The sequence below is a fragment of the Phaethon lepturus genome, unplaced genomic scaffold (genome assembly GCF_000687285.1).
Source record: "Phaethon lepturus isolate BGI_N335 unplaced genomic scaffold, ASM68728v1 scaffold3026, whole genome shotgun sequence".
In the NCBI taxonomy this organism is placed as follows: Eukaryota; Metazoa; Chordata; class Aves; order Phaethontiformes; family Phaethontidae; genus Phaethon; species Phaethon lepturus.
In genome coordinates, this window is record NW_010547966.1 from 34,260 (window position 1) to 58,134 (window position 23,875).

A 23,875-nucleotide genomic window follows, 5' to 3' on the forward strand; every position below is an offset into this window, starting at 1 on the left:
CTGGCTCAATTTTCTTTGCACCCTCCCTTCATGTATTTGTACACATTGAGAATGTCTTCCTGAGACTTCTCCAAGCTGAACAAGAGAGATGCCCCAGTCCCTCAGTCACCTTCAAGGCTCTTCATTGGACTCTGTCCACTATGTTCATGTCTCTCTTGCACTGGGGAGCCCAGAACTGGACGCTGCACTCTAGCTGTGGCCTTCACCAGTGCTGAATAAAGGGGAAGGATCACCTCCTTCAAGCTGGTGCCAATGCTCTGCTTAATGCAGACCAGGAAGGTGTTGGCCGCCTTTGCCAACAAGGGCGCATTGCTGGCTTATGTTCAACTGGTGTCCTCTAGGACACCCAGGGCCTTTTCTGCCAAGCTGTTTTCCAGCTGTGTGGCCCCAGCATGTACCAGTGGTTGGAGTTCTTCTTCCCCAGATGCAGGACTTTGCACTTCCCCTTGTTGAACTTCATGAGGTTCCTGTCAGCAAATTCTCCAGCCTATCACAGTCCCTTTGAATGGCAGCACAGCTGCCCACAACAAGCCTGCATAATAGCTGTGGCACAAACATGAAGTTTCTTACAATACAAAACCACCATTTGCCAAAAACTGTTAGGAAAATCTCTCACCAAAATTTCTAGCCAATAAATGGGACAAGGAGATAAGTAGGAATCTAGTTCATCAAAGAAAGCTTCTTTTCACATCAGTAAATCACATTTTCTCTGAAGTCTGATTATCAATCAAGAAAAGCAGCAATGTTTCACAGTAAGGCAATTTAATAGGAATTTATAAATGTTGGGAAGTGGCAAATTAGAGTAGATAGTATCTTGTTCAGCCTTACTATACTGCCAGCTGAATATGACTATATTAATTATGGGTATTTTACTTTTTTTAACATAGTAGTCCATGCCTTTACACAACATAAACTGTAGAATTGGATTAAATGCAGCCTTGAAACCATGACTGCACAAGGTCTCATCTTGCCTCTTAACATAAGAAGGATGTTATCGACTCAATGAAAAGACCTCAACTCAATGAAAAGGCCTCCCTTAACATGGGAGGTTAATTTGGAATTTATGATTGACTTCTTGTGTGGATGCCCATATTCTCAATTCTGAAGTGTGTAATTTGGAATAAAGACACTTATTTTAGAGTCAGAGGATGTGATTCATCTCATTTAGCTTCAGACATCTACAACTGAGATGTTTATAATCAAACGAGTCATCTTTATAGTCAAATAGAAAGATAGAGCTGCCCAGAGGATGTGATTTATATGCCTTATTTTATACTTCTACCTTTGGCATAAGATGAATCATACACTAGAAATTATTAAAGGAAGTCTAAATAAGTGATTCAGTGTGAATATGTAAAGTTCTGTGGGATTAACCCACTCAGAAGGTCAAAACTAGTTAATTTGCAGTCACTATTTTATATCTTACCTCAGCCTGAATTCATTTTCCACATAGATCAGACTTAAATGAATCAGTGCCAACTTGCTGTATCACTGCTTCCACCTTCTATTACCTCAGTTTCTCAAAAAATTTCCCCTATAAGTGCTGACAAATCCTAATCCTACCAAACTTCCCAGGAGATCATTATCATCAGTGATACAGTTGCAAAATTTTCACATACTGCAGTAGACTTCTGTTAGCACATCATTACATACTACACTTATTTCTCACACAGGTCACAGCCTTCAATGACCAGGTTTTTCTGAATAAGGAGTTCATACCATATTTCAGCTAGCCTAGATGAAAACTGGTCATTTTCCAGAAAACTTCTACAAAATATATATTCTCAGAAATCAGTTTCTGGTGCACAACCTTATTTCCTCGTTTTCCATTACAGTTTATCTCGCAGCTTGTCCCACTGATATTTTATTGAACACTGAAGTTGATAACATCTAACTGTACCTCATGCTTGATTTCTTTAGTGTAAGCACAATTTGCAGTAAAATATTTTACTGAATAGTAAAAAGGAAATTTATCACATAGCTCCTTGCACACAGATATCCAAGAACTGTTTTGTGTACTGAAAACCTGTGATGGGAAGGAAGATACAAAGTCTAGACTACTGAACAGCCTATTTCAGGTAATTCAGCAAACCAGAAACTCGCATCAGGGAGAGAACTTTCCAAGCAACAATGGGAATTCAGTTGCAGGCATGATTTTGGAGATTAACAGGGAGATGGCTGAACAGAGTGAATATCCAGTGTGGTTTGCCTGGGGGTTATGAGGGGAACTCCTCCAGACTGTGTCACGGCAGGATCACATTCCAGAAGGGAGATTTTTAGGTTGGGTGGTACTTTCAGCAGAGACTACTGCTCAGAATGAATTGCTAATAAATCTGTGTCTTTGCTTGATTTCTTGTGAAACAAGGAGAAGCCAAGCATATAGCTGTGAGATATTGTTGTAAGGATTGCATCCTAACAGATTGGAGGCTAACGCCTCACTGATGGAGCCTGTTATGAAAAAGAGTCCCCTGTGAATTATCCCCAAATCATTTAGTCTATCACACTATCAGGTTTCATCGGTGAAATATAATGCTGAAGTTAAACTGGACAAGCCTTGGTGATGTTCTGTTCTGTGCCTCATTAGCTAGCAAATTTACAATTTAAAGGAGAAAGTAAATTTTTACGTTTCTACAAAGTCAGTGTACGAAAAAGCCAGTTTTTAGCTTGTTATATATGTGTGTTCTCACTGCTGAAAAAAACCAAAACTATTAGACATCTACTTACAGAAATTAATATGAAATAATTCTTAGCTCCATAGTTTCACTCTTGTACTGAAATCTAAATAGCATTTTCAAAAGGCTGTCTTACATTCAGGCTTTTGAAAATTTTACCTTAAGCCATTCCTAGACTCTTCTTGGCTGGTTTTCTGCTAAAGCAATAGTTACATATAACTCCATATAATGTAACCACACTAAAAAGGAGAAAATAATTTCACAGAGGCAGGAATTAAAAGGGGCTAACCACATGAAATACTGAGCTGTTTTGAGTTTAGGAAAGTACAGCCAAAAAGTCAGCAAAATTTTAATTTAGATTGAGCAATTGTGACTTTCCTCGCATTCACAGAGAAGGTTGTGCATCCCTTGTCTTCTGCTGTACAGGGTTGGCTATTAGCATATATTCACTAGTAAGACACATGTCCACGCCTACAGCAAGGTTTCAGGGTCTGCTTGACTCAGGTATGACAAATCATTCTATATACATACTACCATGTATATGTTAGTTCTGTTAAATAGAAAGTAAATACAGATATTGAATATTTTGATTAACAAACATGGATGGAGTTCAATGGTGTTTCAGTTTTCAAAAATCTTTTTCCATGGTACTATCCAAATTCAGTCTACAAATTTTGATCAAGATCTTGTTAATGATAGTAGTGGAATTGTCATCTGTGATAGATTTTTTAAAAATTCGTCAGTCTAATGACAAAATAAAGGTATAAAATAATTCAGAGCCAATAAAAATAAAATAAATGTTTTCAACATTGGACTATAAAGAGGTCTTCAAACAGCTATACTGGGTAAGATTAGCATCCACTATCATCCAAAGATATAATAATTAATGCAAATTAAGCTTTTTATTTCAAAGTTTAATTTCATATTAAGTTATTAGAAATTAGAATTATATGTTCATGTAAATAGATTATAATGCACTTGTCTAGTGTAGATTTTCATATTCTCATGAATTCAGGCACTGTCTTTGGTTCTCAGTGAACCATGGGTCTGAGACGGCACCGTAATTCCCGCAACAAACCCCAAGTTTTTACCGTACCACTTGCTTAACAGCCAGTGTTTGTGATTTCAGTATGAATTACACATTACATACTGTTTATTCTTAAAACTTAGCTTCTGAAGCTGAAAATCTCAGGCAGCCAGCTAAGGATTCTGAAGTTTTAGTGCAAAGAGGTTTTTAAACTTGCAGGTTTTCTACCTCTGCAGTACACAAAGTGGTCTACTAAGAACAATGGCTTTGGGACTATCCTGGTAATTCGCACCCTGGTTTTCTGGTTTCTTGAGCTCCCTATTAATTCTGAAGGCTCTCTAGCTCCCCATTCAATAAACACTCAGGTGCTTTGACTGCCAGGTTGCTGAGAGCGAATCTCCTTGGCTGACTGCTTTTCTGGATTATTTGCTACCTGAGCACTCAGCTTTCCTCAATGGTGAGCCTTGAAGCTGAACTGGCAGAGGAGGGCCTGATGCTATTAAATGTAAGAGAATAGGCACTTACAGAGGTCTAGCTCTAAAATTCCCTGTCAGGGAATGAAGCCATACAGTGATGAAGGCAATCAGGCAAGCCGGCAGAAAGCTAAGGTATTTTTTCTCCATCAGAAATCTGCCGAGTTTTGACAAATGTTTTCATGCTATCAACATGTTTCAATTCAGTGAAACTGAGCTTCCTGACTTAAGAAGTGTCACACCAGAAAATGTCCAATCATTTCTGTAAGGAAGATAGTAAACACAGAATCACAGAATCATTAAGGTTGGAAGAGACCTTCAAGATCATCAAGTTCAATCATCAACCCAACACCACCATGCCCACTAAACCATGTCCAGAAGCGCCACGTCTACCATTTTTTTAGTACTTCCAGTGATGGTGACTCCACCACCTCCCTGGGCAGCGTGTTCCAATGCCTGACCACTCTCAGTAAAGAAGTTTTTCCTAATACCCAGTCTAAACCTCCCCTGGTGCAACTTGAGGCCATTTCCTCTCATCCTAGTGCTAGTTACTTGGGAGAAGAGACTAACACTCACGTTAATTTAACTCATTAATAGAATTTAAGCTTTGTGGATTTAATTTTAAAACCAATTCATTTTTCCATAAAAGTAATTTGTGAGTCATAACAGTTGTACTTAATTTCGGTTCTCAGGGAAGTGTAGCTGAACTTAGTAGTGCTCTTTTAATTCATTCCTGGCAGTACTGTGAATTCCTCTCAACAACAAGTATAGTCCTTTAAGATGTATTCCCATCTGAGATTTTCTGATCTGTTCCAATGATGCAATAGTTTCATGTGTATTATACATCTTGCATTCTTTAAATGGTATGACAGTCTTTCCTCATTTAGCAGAATTTCTGCTTTTACAGGCTGTTTGAGGTTTTTTTGTGGTGGAGGGAGGAGTCGCTGCTACTTAGTTTGGTTTGGGTTTTTTGTTTGCTTGTTTTGTTGGTATTAATACCTGCATCAATTTCCCTAAAGTTGTGAAAGAAAGCATTTTGAGGAAAGAAGTCTTTTTTGGAAGAAGCAAAAGACATTTTCCGGGGGGTTGTGTACATATTTTAGTTGTTATTGATGAAGGAGAACATCAAAATAATCTACTGGAGATGTTTGCCATCAGCTTTTGCGCTGCTGCCAACACACCTATTTACACTGGGACCTGAAGTCATTCATACCACTTCAGGCTGTGATTGTCTCAGATAACAAAATATAAGTAGGATCAGAGCTATCCAGTGTTTAGCTGAAAGAAGTCCAAGGAAAACCCCAGGTAGCAGAGAATGGGATGGAGGAGGCATCTTTCACTCTGATTCAGAGCAGAGTCATTCTGCTGCCAGAGGCAGCATGTATCGACAGCGTTGGGCCAAACGCTTCTGTGTGATTAAGCCCCACTCAGTGCAGAGGCAGAAGATCTAAGGTGGAAACATTCCTACATGAAGCTATACAGTCTGTTTTCCCAATTGGTTTTGTTATTCCATTTATCTGCTTTCCTACCTTCTGTAAAACTAGTCCCATGCACCTGATCCAAAGCTCCTGTGATCTATGCATATCCTCTGTTTTCTCTTGGGATATTTTTATAATTACATTTGAGTGTGTCTAAGGTGAGTAAATTCTATTGAATCCTCTGCACAGCCATTCCAGTCTCTTGCATGGATTTCAGTTTCTTTCACTGCTACTCAGTACAGAGAAATCTGATATACCCCCACAGGTTTAAGTACAATCCAAATTAAGCTTGATCATATCTCACAAGCTCGTCATTATTCTTGAAGAAATCTCTCACATACCAACAGAGCCACTGTTCTTATCATGTTTTAATGCCTTCTGTGGATGTTTTTCCAAAACCTTGCCCCTGGTATTTTTTACTCACTGTGCTGCCTTCCAGCTGTTGACCTCTGTGCATATAAGTAGTTTGAGACACCAGCTACATTGGACATTTACTTTCTTTTTTATTAGTTTTACCTACTGATCAATCAAAACAATTGTCCTTATCAAGAACTTTTATGTTCTTAATATGGTCCAGTATGAAGTGAAATTCTTTGAAATGGCAACTCAAATACTTGTAGCTACACATAGTTCTTCATCCTCAATAAGTTATTGCATGTTAACATGATTTTACCATACCTTCATTTGAGCCATCATGAAAAGCAATTCTGATGTCATACTGTGATTACGAAAAAGGCAACTCCACTGTTTTAGGATGCATGTTTCTTTCTACCAACTGCCACGTGGGTTACCTAAATATTGTTAAAGAACAAGTATGTTCCATTAATACCTCAGGAATTCTTGAAATAAGTTGAAATTAAATTTGCTCAAACTCTTAACAAAAATTGACATTTTTCTCAGTGTACAAAAAGTTTAGTTAACGTATAAGCAGCCCAGTTACAGAGAAGTTGTAGCTTCCATCTTGTCTGTAAAGGCTGATAACTAGGTCACTAATATAATTCCTGCAGTACACATTTTCTTCCCTTTACCACTGAGTGTTTGCCATAGATCAGATTTATTTCAAATCCTTACTCCAGCAAGGGGACAGTTTTCCAGACCCTTCATAAGCACATGCTTAGCAAGAAGTATCTAGACAGCATGTCAGAAGAATCACTTTTAACAACTCCTAGTGGTAAACCAGGAATTACATTTTACCCACTATGGTTTTCTTCTCCTCAACAAAATCCATCAACAATGTCCCTAGCCTATACATAGGCTGAAAATATTATCTGGTCTAGCAGCTACTTAAAAGCTGGACCCCATCATCTACTAAGCCATCAGCAAATAACTTACAGCAACTTTCCCCATTTTCAACACTTTTCACAGCTGCATTATATAGGTAGCTCACAGTCCTGTGAAATAATGAGGATTTTCTTTCTATATTTGCAAATAATTTGTGATTCATCAGACAAATGCTTTTATTAGTCCCAGGATATCTGACCACGCACTTTTTGTGCTATAAAATGCATTCTATTACTCCATTGATCAAGGACATTTACTATTAAGTTATTCATGATGCCTCTGAACTTTGTGTCATGAAATTTCATTATCACTGTTGCATGAATTAAGACATTTGAGAGTACTCATTCTCTGGTTCATCCTGGAATAATGTCCCTCCCATCTTAGAGTTTCCTTTTCATCATTATCTGTTGTTACTATGTCTATACTAATGTCCATACCTACCTTACAGTTACTTTACAGACTTTGCCCTCTCCACCTTCTGTAAGTGCGATTTTATTACATATTTCACTAAAGTCTTTGAGCAGCTCTCTTTAAACTGAACTAGCTGGGTTTGGACCAGATAATGCCAAAGGTCCTTTCTATCTGTATTGGGTTTGCATGGCAAGGCTTTGGTAGGGCAAGGGGTTGCAGAGATGGCTTCCGTGGGAAGTTGCTAGAAGCTTCCCCTGTGTCCAATACAGCCAGTGCCAGCCAGCTCCAAGACTGACCTGCTGCTGGCCAAGGCCGAGCCCACCAGCAACAGTGGAAGCACCTCTGGGATAACGGAATTAAGATGGGGAAAAACACTGAAGGCACATAACATTTGCAGCTGGAGAGAGGAGTGAGAACATGTGAAAATAACTCTGCAGACACCAAGGTCAGTGAAGAAGGAGGGGGAGGAGGTGTTCCACGTGCCAGAGCAGAGATTCCCCTGCAGCCTGTCATGAAGACCATGGTGAGGCAGGCTGTCCTGTGTTGATCTGCTGGAGGGTAGGAAGGCTCTGCAGAGGGATCTGGACAGGCTCTGTCAATGGGCTGAGGTCAACTGCATGAGGTTTAATAAGGCCGAGTGCCGGGTCCTGCCCTTGGGTCACAACAACCCCATGCAACGCTACAGGTTTGGACAGGAGTGGCTGGAGAGCTGCCCGGTGGAAAAGGACCTGGGGGTTCTGGGGGTTGACAGGCACTGAACATGAGCCGGCAGTGTGCCCAGGTGGTCGAGAAGGTCAACAGCATCCTGGCCTGTATCAGAAATAGTGTGGCCAGCAGGAGTAGGGAAGTGATCGTGCCCCTGTACTCGGCACTGGTGAGGCTGCACCTTGAATCCTGTGTTCAGTTTTGGGCCCCTCACTACAAGAAGGACACTGAGTTGCCGGAGCATGTCCAGTGAAGGGAAACAAAGCTGATAAAGGGTCTAGAGCACAAGTCTTATGGAGAGCAGCTGAGGGAATTGAGATTGTTCAGTCTGGAGAAGAGGAGGCTGAGAGGAGACCTTATCAATCTCTACAACTACCTGAAAGGGGGTTGTGTTGAGGTGGGTGTTGGTCTCTTCTCCCAAGTAACTAGCACTAGGATGAGAGGAAATGGCCTCAAGTTGCACCAGGGGAGGTTTAAATTGGATATTAGGAAAAATTTCTTTTCTGATAGAGTGGTCAGGCATTGAACAGGCTGCCCAAGGAGGTGGTGGAGTCACCATCACTGAAAGTGTTCAAAAAATAGTAGACGTGGCTCTTTTGGACATGGTTTAGTGGGCATGGTGGTGTTGGGTTGATGACTGGACTTGATGATCTTAAAGGTCTCTTCCAACCTTAATGATTCTGTGATTCTGTGATTACATGATTATGTCTATATTCTCTGCATTTTTCAAATTCTTTTCAAATGGGGACATAAGAGTTAAAAGCAGCATCTGGTTGATCAATGGCATATTCAGAGGTCTACAAAAATTTTATTATTTGGCTGAATTGCCATGAGGGTTACATTTGAAGGGTACTGTCACTGTTGTTCTGTTTCTCAACTTTACTTTTACAGCAGTACCACTTGCCCTTCAACAGATTTACAAATTCCTGCTTGTTCCTATTTTTCATCATATAAATGAGGAGTAAGTCAAGCGAGATTCAAACAGCTCTCTCATGAAAGGATAACTACTTAATAAGACAAGGTAAAATTAATTTTAAAAGTACATTCCTCACATATTGTAGGTTGATTGGCCTATTGAACAATTATCTTTTCAGTGGTTTCTCTTAGGACAGTAATTTCAGTCCTAAGCACTGAAAAGGATGGGCTATGCCAATAAGCCTTAATATGAGAGGGAATTTTCCCTGCCTCAGGTTCTGATTGGAATGCAAGATATATTCACAGTGACAGCTATACATTTACTGAACATGATTCAAACAAGTTGCTGGAAGCAGAGCAACCAGTTTTGTCCACTCTTTGCAAATGTTGCAGCTTAACAATACAGCTTCTCTTTGAAAATAATCTTTTTCAATAAATGCATTTGTACATGTACTATAATCAATATTTACTTAAAACTGGAAAAAATTAAAACTGTTGTGGTGTGCAAGGTGTATCTCTTACCTAAATTTAGTATTAAGCTTTATTTATGTCACATTATCTTTGAGTTTTCTTGCTGTTACTAGTAATCAGTATCTTGCAATGAACAGGTAAAATATTGATACCGTGAGTGTTATTTTCATTTTATAAATATGAGTTATTCTTCATCCTTTTTAGCCCTCCTTCAAAAAAATTCTCTGTTTAGAGGCAGTTCTCTATATAGTTCAAACAGAGCTTCCATGTTCTATTTCTAGATAAGACAGTCATTTTACTAAAAAAGGCTTTCATCTACAAGCTTGGCTTGTGGTATTTTTGTCCAGAGGACCTTTCAATCCCATTATCTTCCAATTCACTCCTCTTGCTTACTTCAATTTCACACTTAGAAAAAAAAAAACATAAACAGAAAAATACCCAATTGGAGCTAATATAGTTCACTAAACCATTTTTAAGCCAGTCCTGTAATATAAAGACTCACAAGTCTTTGTAGTCTAACCTCCACAAATATTTTTGATATATGTCTATGTTTTAGAATTACATTGCTGTAAGCAGAGGCAGAACTTTTATTTTTTATCCAAGGTACTGTTTTATAATGGAGTTTCATCTTTTAGAGTCTCCTTTCATAAGCAAACTTTTGCAATAGTTTCACTCAGATGGTAAAAAAGCACAGTTCCATTAATGAGATATTATTGCCCAGTAACACAAGGGCAAGAAGGGGGACCCAGAAACTACAGATTACTGATATAGCCTTAACTCATTCTCAGTCCCTGGGAAAGTTACACAAGTATTCCTGGAAACCATCTCCAAACACATGGAAGATGAGAAGGTGACTTGGAACAGTCAGAAAGACTTTGTGAAGGGTAAATCATGCCTTACTGACCTGGCTGCCTTCTACAATGAGATAGGTACTTTGAACAGGGGAAGAGCAGTGAATGTTGCATGCCTTGATTCAGTAAGGTCTTTGACACTGTGTCCCACAGCAAGCCTATGACCAGATTGGCAATTCGTTAAGTGGACAAATAATGTGGATAGAAAATTCACTAGACCCCCAGGGTCTAGAGCTTGTGATCAGGCTCCCCAGCAAAAGAAGACATTAGTAGAAGGCAGTAAATACGGTAGTGTGCTAACAAGCTGATTGAGGGCTGAAGCACATGGCAGACAAGAAGAGACAGAGAACAGAATTTGGTCAACCTGGAGAAGGCAATGTTAAAGAGAATGTTATTGCTATCTACAACTACCTAATGCAACAACAGAGAGAAGACAAAGCCAGACTCAAAGGAGCACAGATGAAGGACAGGAGGTAACAGACCCAAGTTGAAGTACAGGACATTCCAGTCAAATACCACAGAAAATGTTTTCGCTAGGAGGATGGTTAACATTGGACCAGGTTGCTCAAAGAAATTGTGGAATTCCTACCCTTGGAGACATTCAAAACTTGATGGAACAGCCTCTGAGCTATCTGAGCTTATTGGACCTTCTTTGAGCAGAGAGTTGGATTCAATCTCCAGAGGTATCTTCCTGCCTAAATTATTCAATGTTTCTATGATTCCATGAGATGTTCAATTATTTCTACTTAGTTGGTCTAATAAACAACTTCCTTTTTGGGGCACCAGTTTAGTAGAAGTCTCAAAGAAATCTGTCTAAAGGGTCCAGAGTTCTCTTAAAAAATACAGTACTCGTGAAAATCTGGTCTTAAGATATGTTTTGTGAAATTCACAAATTATGACAAAGATGCCATTCTGCATCAAAAAAGTGAGATGTTGTGCACATCCTTTCATTAATATTTGCGTGTGGCTAAAATATTGGAAGCTGTATGAACACTTCAATAGTAAACTATTCAAATGTAGGTAAAACTCCTCATTTAAACCTGTTTCTTGACAATTACTTTCAATATCATTGCAGACATCAGAAATACTTTCCAGTCAGCTTTCTACCTCTGACATAGGTAGCTGTTTTGCTGATATGATCGACCTCCAGGCCGTCTTAATGCAGCTAGATGGTGAAAAACAATTTGATCCTTTGCCTAGTAGGGCAAAGCTTAATCTGATAAAAATCTCTATGATTACAGGATTCATCAGAAATAAAGTCCACACGAAAATTCAGCAATGGATTACACTTAAAAAGATACAGCTTAATAAATTGATTTACCCTGCAAAGTTATTTGTTTGAAACCCTTCTTTCTTAAGCGATACTTAACATTTTCCTCTACTTGGTTTTGCAGTACATCCTGAAGCACTTGGGTTTCTTCTCTGCAGACAAGCAGTTTTTGGGTCCAGTTTGACCTGCTGTAAATGAATACTTTGACTCATGTAAGGAGATTTAAATCACTGTATCAGTCACTGGAAAATAAAGAGGCCCTGTCCTTTTTGTGTTCCTTTTCTATTAACTACAGAACTTCCAAAAGATGTCAGGGACTTAAAATTCTTTTTTTCTTATTTTCAATAGTATCATTAGTGACCTGAATGAAAATATAATCTGCTTTCTGGATTATTTAGCTCATACTTGGTGTCCATAGTGAAATCATCTGGCAATCACATATGAGAACAATTATATAAACCCTGGACTTTGCTGCAGGAAAAAAAAAAAAAAAACAACCCTGGAATATTTGCTCCACTCTCTTTCCTTATATGAGCAAGTTTATACTACCCTCAGAGAGCCTTCAAATCATTTAGCTTTCTGTGTTTCAGAACTAGTCCAAGCTAATCACATACACTCCCAATGTGTAATAGCTGTGGATTTACAAAAGGTGTATCGCGCTTTGCTTCACAGGTTATTTCACAATAGCATCCCTCTCTAGGCAAGCATTATGATTTTACCAGCTTTTCATTTTTGAGTAACAACCAATAGACTTTGAAGTAATTATTCAATGGCATGTTTCCTCTGTGCAGTTTGATGTGACCAAGATTCCTCTGAGTATCTTTTGGTCAAAAATTCAAATTCCTAATAGCATCAAAGACTGGAGTTATTGCTATAGTGATTTTTACAATGGCTTTGATTCCCAAAGGTACTGTAAATCCTAAAAAAATTGACTAACATGGTTTTGTTCCAAGAATCGTAAAATGTGAAAGAAAAACAGGTTCACAACTGATTACCATTTGAATCTAGTCAATAATAGATCTTTCTGTAACATGGCCATGTATGGCAGACATAAATTGCAATATTGGCAACATTTCTACTTTGCATCCTGAGGTTAAAAATTATTTAGTAAAAAGTAATGATTAAAGTACAATACAAGAACTCAAGAGCATTTAATACCAGTGCTCTCAAAAAGGCATGTTTTAGAAATTTTGATCATACTGCAATCTGCTCAAAGCTGTTAAAGTATGGATAATTTAGTTCAATTTTCCAGTAGGTTTCTGCCTTGAATAAGTAAATAGTGGGTAATGGTTTGTGTCAAAGTCCTTGTAACACTCCATTAAACATAAAGCATGACAATCTGATCAGATGTCTCTTTTATAGTCAGAAACTGACTTGTGACTTTGGGAGTTACTCAGCTGCATCAGGTCACATCAGAAGTCTAGTCTTTTCATGTTCTAAAAATCCCTTATGGCTTTACATCTGACAAATTTTGAATCATAGCATCATGACCTCACTTTTAAAACTGCATTTGATATAGTCCAAGCACTGTTGCTGAATGGAAAGTAGAACACACTTCTGCTGGGGACTGTATGAAAGGAAACCCTCTCTTCTTTTAATGCTTTTGATTTAAATCATATTCTTAGGCTTCAAGTATTTTGTTTACATGAAAAGAAATTAGACTTCAGAATTGTCAAGAGTCTGGCTTAAAGACCAAGGGAATCCAGAGTTAGAAGAGAGTCATTTGTCCATTCAAACATTAGTATTTCATGAAGATAAATTTAAAAAAAACCAAGCCCTCATGTAAATAACTTAAAATAGAGATTCCAGATAAATATAGAAGCAGATATTCTCTGTGATGTGCACAGATATCAGTAGTCTGTCTATGTAAATTCTTTGTAATGATGTACATTTAATGTAACATTCAAAATCTAAAACATGATGACCACCCACCTGAAACAGTCATATATCTTTCAGGAACTATTTGCTCATTTCTTTCTTTCCTGCAGAGTAATCTCACTTGTCTGAAGTTCCACAGAAAAGGAAAGGTTAGGACATGGTAAGTGAGAGAAACACTCAAAGGATAGAAGACAAGAGAACATCAAAGAAAGGTGGAGAAAAATCCAGCTTGTTCCCAACGCTCAGTAGAGCAGGAGATCAAAGGAACCTCTTTAATGCCCAAGGACCAGTCTCAGAGAATTGTGAAGAGAACCATTGGCAAAGACAGGTGCAATAAAACAGACAGTTTATGCCTTCAAATTCATGGCCTTGCACCTTTGGCATGATAAAGTTTTACAGTTTGTAACCAAACCTTTGCTTTTTCCCTGGGAGAGGGAGGGACTTAAATCATACCCCCTTCCTGGCTAATATTATAGAAGACATGGTCTATCATTCCCTGAGCAGCAGAACTATGAAAACAATGGTTTTGATGGTATTATAAACAGCATTTCCATAAACCTATTAACATTTTAGATGTCTCATTTTCTACAGGAATATATGACTGCTCTATGTAAGCTCATCTAATAATGTATGTCATCTCTCACTCGAAGCCATTCCTTCACACAATCTTAGAACAGTGCAGCTGCAGAAGCAGAAAATGAAGAATACGGAAAAGGGGTGATGTCTAGCTATTGGCATAATCTTACAGTGCATTAGATGACAACCTTTCCATAAAGAAAGACCCTGATTCTAGTATCAGTTTTATACAGGGGTTTATTTGAATGGACTTGTTTGTTAGTGAAATCATACTTCATTTCCTATAATTCCCTAAGTCGACGATGGATTTTTTGGGAAACATTCTCAAAAAGTTTGTTGCTGAAGTATTATTTTAGTGTCACTACTGCTACCTTTCCACAACAGTAGGTATCTATTATATTTCAATACTGTGTTTAATTTGAAACTATAACTTGCAAGTGGTTTCCAAGTCACTCTGTCGTATTCCATCAAGGCGGTATTTCTGGAACACCCATCCACAGGAGTGTGCTTTCACTTACCTCTGCCTCATGCAGCTGGAGGTACCATACAAAACAACGCATTGGTATAGAACAAGAACACTTTTTAATCAATTAGAAAGGATAATAATACTCCCAATTAATCCATAATAGCTTCTTAAATCCCTTCCATAGAATAAGAACAATTAGTAATATTAAATTTCACTAAGGAAAACACTACCTATTTTCTTGGTGGAATGGGAAAATTTAGTTAAAACATGGTTCATGTTGCTGACTCTAAGGCTCTGATATGAGCTAAAAAATTAAAGGAAGTTTAGTCTAAATTAGAGCCTTTTATATATCCACAAAATAGTAACCTATTGTTCTCAGGGGATTTCAAACTCCTATGCTTAATATCCAATAGATTGCAAAGCCAAACTCTAGACCAAATATTTGGTGTAACTTGAGTTTTCCCCATTATCCTTTCTTCTTGCTGGCTGAAAAAAAAAGCTTGATGTAATTGTACCCTGGAGAAAAACAGTTTCTTACAAAGCACAAAGCCAGGTGCAGGAGAGCTTTTATTATAAACAAATATTCTTAAACTGAGGCCTGTGACCTGTTTAGGACCATTTAGGACTTATCCAGTCATAAAATAGATACCAAGACACTGAGATATCTAGTATGTTTAATATTCAGTGAATTGTTCTAATGAGCATCAAGAAAGAGATTTTATATAATTCTCAACAGACTTTTTGTTAGTAAAATCATTAAGAAAGTATAGAGAAGCAAATTAAAAAAGGGAAAACAAATTTTTACACTACAAAAATAAATATTTATTAATCTTTTGGGACAAACATTTTTTATAAGAAATAACACAATTAAGTCTTAGACAATATGTTTTCTTATTACCATCACACTGTGAGGGGAGTTGTCTTAGGAAGTTTATTTACATTTTGTTTAGCAAAGAAATATATATATTTTTTCCCCAGAATTCAACATGCTTCTTTAGCCAAACTAATAAATGCAAACAGGATGGAAGAAAAGATCTGAAAAGGGAAGTTCTAAACACTTCAGGGATTTTATACTGATTTCATGCTAAAAAGTAGTTCTTGAAGAACCACAGCCCATGGAAAAGACCCAGGCTGGAGAACTCTGTGAGGAACTGTATCCCATGGGAGGGAGAGGGACTCCATGATGGAACAGGGAAACAGCATGAAGACGAGTAGCAAAAATGAAGTGTTATGAACTGACTGCAACTCTCCTTCCCCATCCCCCTGAACAGCTTGGGGGGAGGAGTTAGGAGTGAAGATGAGCCTCGGAAGAAGAAGAGGTGTTTTTAGTTTTGTTCTTATTTCTAACTATCCTCATCTGTTATTCATTGGTAATAAATTAAATTAATATCCCCAAATCAATACTGGTTTGCCCATGACAGTAGCTGTTGAGTGATCTCCCTGTCCTTATCTCAACCCATGAACTTATTGATTGTATTTTCTTCTCATGTCCTGCTGAGGAGGGGGCGTGAGAAAGCAACTTGGTGGGCATCTGGCAGCCAGCCAAGGTTAACACATCACAGACCTTTATTGGCCAACCAGACTCAATAAAACTGTGACCATAAAAGATTAGCAATTTCATGGGGCTGGATTACCTAAAATTCATTGATAACTAGTAAGTTATCAATGATAACCAGTAAGTTATCTAGTCACAGCAGAAGATTTTCTCATAAGTGATAAATGCATATGTGGAGTAGTCTTAATGGAGAGCTTACAGGAAAAAGGAGAAAACTGTATTCTTTCACTTATAAAAGCTTGATGCATCCCATTGTGAATGAGAACAGCCATAGGAGGCCATTCTGTACAAAAGACCTTCCTTCTCTCAAATGCTGATGAAATGCCTTCATGGAGAAGAGTTTCTACACATGAAAAAAAATTCAATTCTAGTGTGTTTGGCTTATTGCCAGATTGTAAAAAAATTTGCTACAATCCTAGGACCTGCAGCAAAAGGCATTTGAGAATCACCTGTCAGACCAGGGCAGACAGAAGAGTGCAGTGGCCAGGAGAAGGGGAGATCAAGGACATAGAAACAACATGGAGACAGTAGTCATTATCTGGAAACCTGCTTCTGGAAGCTCTGGAGTGCTTGTGCACTTGAAGATGGAGAACAGTGAGGTATTAAAATAAGCTGGAAAGAAGTCTGACTCATCCTCTATGATTCTGCGACTTTTTTCCATTCTCCAAGGCTTTCCACCTGTGGAAGGAAAAGGAAGGAGAGAGAGGGAGTGGAGGGATTCATCTCATACTGACCACATAATTAAAGGCCTGTCTGTCCCTGTTTCAGCTGGGATAGAGTTAATTTTCTTCATAGAAGCTAGTATGAGGCTGTGTTTTGGATTTGGGATGAAAATAATGTTGATAATGTGCTGATGTTTTCAGTTGTTTCTAAGCAGTCAAGGACAGTCCAGCTTTTCAGGCTGCCCTGCCAGCGAGCAGGCTGGGGGTGCACGGGGAGCTGGGAGGGGACATGGCCAGGACAGCTGACCCAGGCTGGCCCAGGCTGGCCACAGGGATATTCCATACCATATAACATCATGCTCAGTATATACACTGGGGGAAGAAGAAGGAAGGGGGGGGACGTTCGGAGTTACGGTGTTTCATCTTCCCAAGAAACCGTTACGCGTGATGCAGCCCTGCTTCCCTGGAGATGGCTGAACCCCTGCCTGCCCACGGGGAGTGGTGAATGGATTCCTTGTTTTGCTCTGCTTGTGTGCACGGCTTTTACTTTACCTATTAAATTGTCTTTATCTCAGACCAGGAGTTTTCTCACTTTTACCCTTCTGATTCTCTTCCCCGTCCCACTGGGGGAGGGTGAGAAGCTGCGTAGTGCTAAGTTGCCAGCTGTGGTTAAACCACACCACTATCGTAACAGACACACACACTCAAAGAAACAGTTCCTAAAACTCAATAAGGCATCAGCAATTGGAACACAAAAGTAAGGTGAAAAAGGCATGACCAACACACAGAGCCCTAGCAAAACTCCTTTGGAATAAGACTGACGCATACTATAGAGACTAAAACAAATCTGACCCAAAAATCTACCTGAATCATGTTCATGTAGGACATATTTGCATACTTACTTTCTTTTCTACTGACCTCCAAGTCCACAGAGCACTAATTTAAGATTCATCATTCTAGTATATCCACTTGCAGGGTCAGAGCAGATATATTCTAACTTTTATATTTATTTTGAGGGAAGAATGGTCATTTTTAGAATCATATCCTAGCTTAACAATTTAACTAACAATTCACAGAATTCAGTATAGCAATGTGTTTCTAAGTACCTAGACTTGGATAGGCAACTAAATCTGGTTGATTGTCAGGTTTTTTTAGTAGCACTGTCTGGGTCTTTGCTGAGGACAAAAAGTTCTGATCTACAAGTTTCGACTTTCAATATGATATCACATTTTAGTGCATGTAAGACTGGCTCATGCCTTGTTCATAAACATCTTCAACTGCCTTAAAATAAAGAAATGGAAGAAGTAATATTAAAATGACCCAAAATGACTGAATTGTAGAAAGGAATACCACACTCCAAAGACAGTATATGAGCACCTCAAAATTTCAGAATAAAGCCAATAATTTGTGTGCACCTCAGTCCCTCATGCAGCAGAAAAAGTGTTTGTCAGTTGAATAATCAATCTTTTATTATGTGTATCACTGAATTTCTCTTCAATAATTGTTTACTGAGATTTATCTAGCATAGTAATTTGGTCTTTAGTTAGGCTTACTGTCTATTTGCTTCAATATTTATTTCATTTAGAATAATAATCAATAGAACAAAGCTGTTGCCTGAGACCATGTCACCATGCCAATAGCATGCAAAATTGTCTAGTAAATGAAAATAACCAGCAAGAACTGTCAAGTTCCATAGTGTCATTTCAAATTAATCACTGTAAGAAAAGTCAGGCTTTATATTAATAAGAACTATAGCTGTAATACATATTTTTCCTTCTTTTTTTCCTTAGCAAACTGTAAAAGTGACAGCACATGATCTGAAATCCCAATTAATACAGACAGCAGAAAATACCTTTTGAGAGAAATATAAAATGGCTTTCTATGCTTATTTGTAGTGCACTGTAAGAGCAATACAGCAGCTAATGTACATACCCATTATATTGTCTAAGACACAAATGTGTGCTCAGTAGCAGGAAAACCCGCCCAACAGATAAGAAAGGAGGACTACTCTACACTATTTTAAAAAAATGTTAGTGAGGTTAAAATTGGCTTATTATTCAACCTGCCTTAGTTTTGAAAAATCTATTTTATGTTTAACCCTTAGAGAAATAAAGTTTTGACTTTTAGAATGACTAACCTTTTCTATATTTTAAGGAATAGTGACCTGTTTAAAAGTTTATTATTAGAAATGAGGACAATTCTTTTATTTGCTTTATCTGAAACACCTATTTCTGAACTATTTAAAACAATTCTATACATACATATTTAAAATAATTATAATGGAAAAATATTTTTATTAATCCTCTGGAAACAAATAGAACAACTCAATAAAGTTCATAAAGCCAGATCAATGATAAGTTCATACTAATGGGCTTTTATGTTTGGGGTATATTTCGTTTAATGAAATTGCCACTATGATTTTCAGCAGCAAATGAATTATAAATAAAAGATATATTCCCTATGTGGCCTGGTGGTTGGAATTCAGCTCCAGGGATCAGATCAAATTAATTTGATACTGTTATTTCAATATACAGCAATACACTAAAACACCAAATCACCACACACAAAGTGCGAAAAACCTCTGCTATGTGCTAAAGAATGCCAGCAATCAGAAAGACAAAGAGCAGATTTATTTGCTGCCTTCAGCAAAGTCAGAGAAATACCTGAAGCAATACAAATTAGACCTCAAAACAGTTTATGGGCTGAAAGGAAGTTAAAGTGGGAGTATGAGTGTAAATCACACATGGAATTGTTGGTGGAATTAATGAAGTAGGGCAATTGCTTTTTTCAGTTATAACTTTTAGTGTTCCTCATTTTGCAGTTTGTACTGATTTAGGATCCACAGACAGTGTCAGAATGGAAGAAAGTTACTCTACTGGATTGCTTCCGAGGGCAGAAGTGTCAAAATAAAGTTGAACTTGACATTGGGTGTATACGATGTGGGTTTGGAAAGAATGTGTCATATAGAAGAAGAGATAAAATACAGGGTTTGGGATTTTTTTTTAGGTGTACAGGTGATAAAACATATGGTTTCTCTTTTGTAAAATTTGCAGAGTTTTATCTTTACAGAGGAATTTTTATAGTGGTCCGTAATCTAATCAGGCAGAGTAACCAGGGTAAATGTTAAAAGATAATTTTGTTCCCCACCTATAGGCCTACTTTTAAAATAGTACTTGCTTTTGGAATAACAACTGCGGCTACATGCACGTCTAGTAACTCTTGAGTAACTATGGAGCATTACAAATAGTGTAAGTATGACTTCCATAGGGCTACATCACGTTAATAGCCACAAGGTTATTCATCTTGTCTGAGTAATATGAGATTCTGTGGTCAGAGAGATTGAATCAGCAGGGACTTCTAAGATCAATAATGTCACATCATGCTCGGATCCAGCTACCCACCTGTCCATCTGTCCATCCTAGAACAAAAGGATAGGAGCCTTTGAGGAAGCATTGGTACCTACTGCCCCCGAGTTACTTCTAGACCTTTTTTTCCCCTCAAGTACCAGTGTTAGAGTTCAAAATGACAGTTTCTAAAGTGCCGTGGCATACTAAAGTGCTTTCTCTTGCCAGAGGTTTTTTGGGGTTTTTTTGGAGTAGAAGTTAATTTCAGTGAACTAAGCGACTTCAAAAATACAGCGCATATATCCCAAAATCACTGAAAAGGAACAATGGATTTAAACACTATATTTAGAATGAAAAATAGCATTCATACTGTACTTCCTGCTCATGCTTTATAAATACTAACAGAGGTGATTTCGAGGAGGAATGTTGGACAATAATCCAATGTAATGTGCCAACTTTACCTTAGATAGATCCAAGACCCATTAAGTGGTTCATGTCATTGGTGCTATGCTTTTTAAAGCATCCTGCTCCATTACAGGAGCTTCATGGGATTTGGGCAGTTTTGGCCTTAAGGATCACACACAGGAGCCAGTATGTTCCGTGATACCAGTAATAAGAAAGTTTCCACATAATTCTTGGATATATTTGCTCACCTGTTTTTACACAGTATTTTTACATAGGGCAACCAGCTATGAGCTCCTGTATTTATCTGTCGATACATTTGGAAGGGTTTCTGTGTTTTAAACAATGCCTAAACCTTACACCCTGCTCCAGTTGAAAATGAAAGTAAGTACTGAGCTGAAAAGATGCATTTCTTAACACACTGTATCAACTTGCATGCATATGGACAAGTTTCCAGAATACCAGGGAACTGTATAGAGCCCTCATTTGCACTGTAATACTTGGGGTTCAGAAACAAGGTATAAAAGCAGTTTTATCATATGCAGGAACATATTCATGAAGTTTGGCCAGTGACAGCTACAACATGAAATGTTCATCTCCAGGCTTGCTTATGAAAAGCAGAGCTCCAGCAACAGCTAAATGAGAAGGGTGCTTGGTGGGGGAGCTGGAAACAGTGATGAGTCACTGCTTGTCAATAAAGCAGCGATGAGCCTTCTGCTTCTGAAAGGCAATCTAAAATAACTTGCAGGAGATAACAGGTATGAAATATGTCATCTCCCTTGGCTGTTATCATTGACCTGAGCTTGCCTGTGAGACCCTGAGTGAAGCCTGTGCCTGACCTAGTCAGCATTTAAACATGTACCCACTCCCTGGCCAAACCCTGTGTCTTACCCTTGCCTGCCCACGCCATGCTCAGTGCAGTCCAGGCTCCTCCCAAAGAAGCCACATTTCGCTTGACTCCCACCTCAGTTTTTCCCACCGGGGGGCTGGGGTGTCTCTTATACTCCTGTTACAGGACAAGCTGTGTTTTACATCCCAAGACATAATTTGTCTTGCACCTCACCCTCAGGTCATAAGGCTTGCAATTATTTCTTACAAGAGAAAAAAATTTTGTTTGACCATACTCGAACTGGACTTCTGCATTGCAGTTTTCCCTGCAAAACAGACAGTCCCAGCTCTTACAGAGGACTCTGCTGAAAACTTCTCTCTGGCCTTCCACTAATTAAATCTAATCCCAAAACAGGTTCTTTCCAACAAGTGCTTTTTATACTCAGCCAAACACAAACAATACGCACAGAACAGGGTTGAAATAACAAGCCTGCGTGTATTTTTTTCTAAATTTCTCTTTGTTTGCCAGCAGGTGTCTGCTTCTCTTGGCCCAGTTGCACCCAGATCCGTGTAGCAGCCGACACACCATGCTGCTGCACTCCCAGTGCCTTCCCTTGGAGACTGGGGAGCTGCACACTCGTGGGGTTGTGACTAAGCCAGACAACCCGGGCGAGCATACCACAGAAACCAGTGCCGAAACAGGGACACGAGTGGGCTAAGGTCCCACCTCTACCTATAAATACAAGCATGCTGTTTCGCTCAGCTTCTTTTTGTTTCCACCTCCCTCTTTAGAAATAATCTTTAACCGTGAGTTGTCCCTTCAGTCCTAAATTCTGCCCCCGGCCCCACTGCCCTAGAAAATACATTGGCTTCACTCTAGTAGATCAGATAGCATTACCCAAAAGTGTTCATCTACATATCTCCAAAGGATTTTTGGTATGCTCTTTGGAAAAAAAAGTCTGTTGTTCTTTTCCTGGTCTTTGTAATTCTTTCATTTCCTTTCATTTTCCCTATAAAAGTCTCTTTTGATTTAACTCCATACCACCTGCAGAATAATAGGAAACAGGTAAATTAATTAAGAGTATTATATTTATACAATACAGCACTGATATAGCCTTGGTTTTCAACATCTCCTGCACCTTAGTGAAACAGCTGAGCAGATCTATTTTGTAACTATTGTAGAGAAGTTTGGTTACAAACTCAGCCTTGGATGGTACATTTGTTACATCTAAAAGTAAAATGTTTCTTGGACTGCTTTCTCATCAACTATGCAGTTTTCATAAAATCAGACATCAGCTTCAAAGTGTCAGTTTCTCAGCTCAAAGTTTCATATTCCAACCCGTGACCTCATTGCCCCAAACCATCCTTGCAACGAGCCTGCATTTCCTTCCAAGCACATCTAATTGCAACTCGAAGTTTCTAGGTAAAACGAGTCCTCAGAATTTGTCATCTCTCTCCTGATTTCTTCATTCTTTCCCAAGGATTTTCTGTCAAGGCTCACATATTAGTTCTCTTTCCAAATGCGTGGAGGGAGGGAGGGAAGGAAGGAGGGAGGGATGCTAAGTGCCTGAACAGCTTATTTTTACTCTGTTTCCCCAAATTCAAGTACATCACGTTTCACAACATCCTGGTCCCTAGTTTCTCACTAGCAATATACGGTAGGTTATCTTTCATGGTCACAGAGCACTTATTCCAAGTTAACTGCTGTACCTGATGCTTCCCCTGTGGAAATGGGTGGAGGTCCTGCTTGCTCTGAGTCATGCCAGCTTACAGGCGCTGGGATTGTGACCTGAGGGTAACAGCTTTCACTTTTGTCTGTAATGGAGGGAGAGGATGTTGACCTTCCCTCCCCTTGTGTTTCCCTATCATCACATGTATTTTCACTAATACCCTCAGCAGCGTTCCTGCAGCCAGCTGTCTCTGCTTTCGGTGAGGATAGGACCAGATTTCTGGCTCATGCATATAGTATAACTTCCAAGCAAAATATCAGAAGGTATGTCCTTTGATATCTTCACAGACAGTATTCCTGACCTTTACTGGGTGTGTGCAGAAATGTGCTCTTCAGACAGACGTGGCTTCACGTTTGGAACTTTCAGCTGCATTTTACACCCTCACAGCATCTGACATTGTATTTCCCCATATGAGATCATATCAGAGCTCCAGCAGGCCCTGTGTCCCAACCCTCTTAAATGTCCCTCCCATGCACACTGCTTCACCATCCCCTTCATGCCAAGGTGTTTTGAAACTCCCAACATCAAACATTAAAATAAGCAGTTGTTTTGTAGTTATTTGATGAGAAACATCTCCTATCAAAAAATCAGAGATCTTGGAAGAACTTGCAGTGTACCTTTCTGGCAGAAGTTGTATCACATGGTTAACTGCATTAATCTGCAATCCAAAAACTCATTCTGGCTGGGAATACAGTGGGTCACCTACCTGGTCCTCAGAACATGCTTCTAACATCAGTTGGCAAATTCTTTCCAGCTAAAGCTTCATGTGAGTGTTTCTGTGAGTGTTCTTCCATTCATCTCCTGGTCTGTGCTTCTGGAGCAATGCACAAATGTTTTCTGACATGACTCTAATCTGTTCTCCTTCCTTGGGAACTTATGA